The sequence below is a fragment of the Sciurus carolinensis genome, chromosome 9 (genome assembly GCF_902686445.1).
Source record: "Sciurus carolinensis chromosome 9, mSciCar1.2, whole genome shotgun sequence".
Classification (NCBI taxonomy): domain Eukaryota; kingdom Metazoa; phylum Chordata; class Mammalia; order Rodentia; family Sciuridae; genus Sciurus; species Sciurus carolinensis.
The window spans coordinates 7402903-7407173 of record NC_062221.1 but is presented as its reverse complement, the minus strand read 5'-3'; positions in this window follow the sequence as shown (position 1 = coordinate 7407173).

The following is a 4271-nucleotide window of genomic DNA, read 5'->3' as shown; positions in this document are numbered from 1 at the left end:
AGAGTAGATGAGACCAGCAGAGCCTGCAGCAAGGACAGACCACAGGGCCCAGAGGTCCACAGAAACTCCAGGGGGAACAGCAGGAGGCAGGGGGAAGCCCAGAAGGTACATGGTCTGATGGGAGCACCACTCAGACCAGCCTGGCCCCCCACACAGAGGCAGCAGGTCTGGGGCAGAGCTGAAGTGGGCCAGTGGGAGATTACAGAGCAGTGACCCAGGCAGCAGGGGGTGGAAGGAAGTGGGGGGTCGGACAGGACCTGGTGATGGCCTGGTGGGGGAGAAGGGAAAGAGGAACAGAGAGCACCTTCCATGGCTTTGCTTCAGTAGCCGGATACACAAGAGTGGCTTTACTGAAATGAAGAAGATGTAGAATGTCAAATTTGTTGAAAGAAAAAAAGAGGAAATTAGGGGTTCACCTTTGGCCACATGCAGTTGGTAGATTCTCTGAAATACCCAGGCACTGCCCAACAGTGCATGGTAAGGGTCTGCAGCCTGATAACTGGGGTAATCCAGACACAGACCAAGAACAGATACGATGTTCAGAAATTATTATTCTAGAATCACAGATGACTTTTCTCAAATAAACCTACAACCAGAAACCCAAGACAAAGGGCCTTATGGGTTTCTCACTAGAAATTGAGTTTGTGTATTTACGCAGAAAAGCTATAGAATGAAGTCGGTAAGGTCAGTACCATGCTGTTGGGCGCCGGACAGCTCGGGTGCACAGACCACGTCTCCTACCAGGCATATGCTGACAGACACAACTCCTCCCCACACGCCATCAGAACAAGTGCAATTCCCCACAACCAGGACAAAAGGCGACCTCTGCAGTAACCATGCGTCGGGTTCGAGAATGTGCTGCATAGATGACCCCAGTGAACCTCAAGAGCAGAGAACAGGGACACCCCAGGAGATCTGCCCACCACCCCAGCAAACAAACCAGTCAGAAGTTCAGTTTCACGAGGAGAAGGGTCGGCATGCGGAGATCTGCCCCACCTGGCAACAGCTCTTCCCCCTGTGGGTCTTGATGGTGAACTGCCCTCAATCTTGCCCGTATCCTTGGAGCGAAGGAAGAGGAGCAGCACGGGCTTTGTGTCCTCACACGCTCAGGTCAAGGGTCCTCCTTCCTCTCTGACTTCCCACTGTGACAAATGCTCACCTGTCCCAGCCCTAAGACTGGACTAAGACACAAGGAACAGCAAAAAGGGAGGCTTTGCTTTAATGACAGTCTTGCGAGATCTGGAGCCTAGTGGTCAGGGACCCCCAGATTGGGCACGACCAGCGTTTTATCCCCTAGAGCTCAGGGCCCCGCCTAGTTCCTCATTGGCTAAGTACTATGGGGCGCACAGTCTCCCCAACATGGCCTAGGTTTTACTGTCTCCTACTGGGCTATTTAAAGATATATACCTGTAGTGGTCCCCACTTCCCTTTGTTCTCCTGTGGTGGGACAGTCCCCTTGGAATGAGTGCCTTTCCTACGTCTCCATTTTACATTTAAAGCTGAATACTGTATTCTGAAAATGGACCGCCAGGATTGTCTATTTCTCACACCACTCAATACTACTTCTCATGAAGCTCCATGGCCCACAGTTGCCACTGCAATGTCATCCAGGGTGGCTTGATGTGCTGTGGTTGATGACAATCCTCCCCTTTCACAATGCACTGGGTGAAGCCACCTTGATGGGGAGTGTAGCCATGGAGAGAAGGATCCTAGAACTGGACCCTGGGCAAATCCAGGTCAGAGGCCAAGTGGTACCTGAGCTGAGAGGAGGAGGTGGTTGCTGCAGGCGCTTGTTGGTTTTGCCACCCAGCAGTCTGTCCCTTTCTTTTGGTAAGGGAACCCCACGTATGCTCTAGGACACATCCCTCTCCCTGAGTGCACAGAGTTGGGTGAAGCCAGTCCTCCCATGTGTCTTCAGAGGGATGCATTCGGCTAAGGTCTTGGCTGCTCAATGGATTCCATCCTGTGGCCACCATGGTTGCTTCAGGTATGGACAGGAAACTCAGGACAAGATTGCAGCACTCACAGGTCCTAATCTCAGCACTTTCTGACTGAGACACAATTTTCTTGCTGTGTTTGCACATGAGTAAATCAAAGAGTCTATGGCAGTCATCTATGTGAGGGGGACAGAGACTTCATGTGATCCTGGAGCCAGCCTGGAAAGAGTGGCACCAACAAACAACTCGAGCAGTCCTGTAGCACCCTCTGAGCCCTGCCTCAGACCACCAGAACCAGCTAAGCAGGATGACACCTGGCACAGGTGGTTCCCAAGCACGAAGTCCTTGGCCAGGGGAAAGGCAGAGAAGGGACTCTCGAAGGAGTGCTCCACAGAAGCATGTGCTGATAGAGACTCAGGCAAATCAGCAGAGTCCCCAAGAACTCAACCACAGAGCCCCAGGGGGCCTTGACCAGAAAGCCGCTCAGTGGTAGCTGGGTCAGGCTCCAAGGTGGCTTATGGTTGATCACATGGAATGAAAGAGCCCTAGACAGACTGAGATCTGGAATCCAGTCACAGACCTTGGGCAGGTTACTCACCTCACTTCATGGGGGTCAGCAATTCCTGTCTACGGAATGACAGTGCCTGCCTGGCCCCAGGAACCCCCGCTCTGAAGTCTCAGTGTTGTGCTCTGTTCCATCAACTTGTCTGCTCTGCAGTTGAGGAGAAGCCACCCAGTCTACCAGATTCCATAGCGTTCTCACGCAGCACTAGCCTCGGTATTCTTGGGCTCCATCTTCACCTCCCAGACACCATTTCCATGAAGGCCACATCATGTTATGCCAGCTGTGCAGGACAAAGTGAGCAGCTCTTGCCCTGGAAATCCAGGTGAGCCCATCTGTGATCAGGCACAAAGGACCACTCCACCGTGGGACTCTACAACAGGTGCCCCCACTGCAACAGGGATTTTACCCCACGTATATGTGACCTCTTTCCAACCCGGGGACTCTATGTCACAGTGCCTATGTGTGCCCTCTCCATCCCGGGGACTCTGTGTCACAGTACCTGTGTGCCCCCTCCATCCCAGGGACTCTGTTTCACAGTACCTGTGTGCCCCCTCCATCCCAGGGACTCTGTGTCACAGTACCTGTGTGCCCCCTCCATCCCAGGGACTCTGTGTCACAGTACCTGTGTGCCCCCTCCATCCCAGGGACTCTATGTCACAGTACCTGTGTGCCCCCTCCATCCGAGGGACTCTATGTCACAGTGCCTGTATGTGCCCTCTCCATCCCAGGGACTCTATGTCACAGTGCCTCTGTGTGCACTCTCCATCCCAGGGACTCTATGTCACAGTACCTGTGTGCACTCTCCATCCCAGGGACTCTGTGTCACAGTACCTGTGTGCCCCCTCCATCCCAGGGACTCTGTGTCACAGTACCTGTGTGCCCCCTCCATCCCAGGGACTCTGTGTCACAGTACCTGTGTGCCCCCTCCATCCCAGGGACTCTGTGTCACAGTACCTGTGTGCCCCCTCCATCCCAGGGACTCTATGTCACAATGCCTCTGTGTGCACTCTCCATCCCGGGGACTCTGTGTCACAGTACCTGTGTGCCCCCTCCATCCCAGGGACTCTGTGTCACAGTACCTGTGTGCCCCCTCCATCCCAGGGACTCTATGTCACAGTACCTGTGTGCCCCCTCCATCCCAGGGACTCTATGTCACAGTACCTGTGTGCCCCCTCCATCCCAGGGACTCTATGTCACAATGCCTCTGTGTGCACTCTCCATCCCGGGGACTCTATGTCACAGTGCCTCTGTGTGCACTCTCCATCCCAGGGACTCTATGTCACAATGCCTCTGTGTGCACTCTCCATCCCGGGGACTCTATGTCACAATGCCTCTGTGTGCACTCTCCATCCCAGGGACTCTATGTCACAGTGCACCTGTGAGCCCTCTCCATCCCAGGGACTCTATGTCACAGTGCACCTGTGAGCCCTCTCCATCCCAGGGACTCTATGTCACAGTGCACCTGTGAGCCCTCTCCATCCCAGGAACTCTGTGTCACAGTACCTGTGTGCCCCCTCCATCCCAGGGACTCTATGTCACAATGCCTCTGTGTGCACTCTCCATCCCGGGGACTCTATGTCACAGTGCCTCTGTGAGCCCTCTCCATTTGTGACTCTGTGTCACAGTGCACCTGTGAGCCCTCTCCATCCCAGGGACTCTGTGTCACAGTACCTGTGTGCCCCCTCCATCCCAGGGACTCTGCACCACTTCTACTCTCATCGTGGCTCCCACTGTTGGCTACGGACCCAGGGACAGACTCCGTGGAGTTT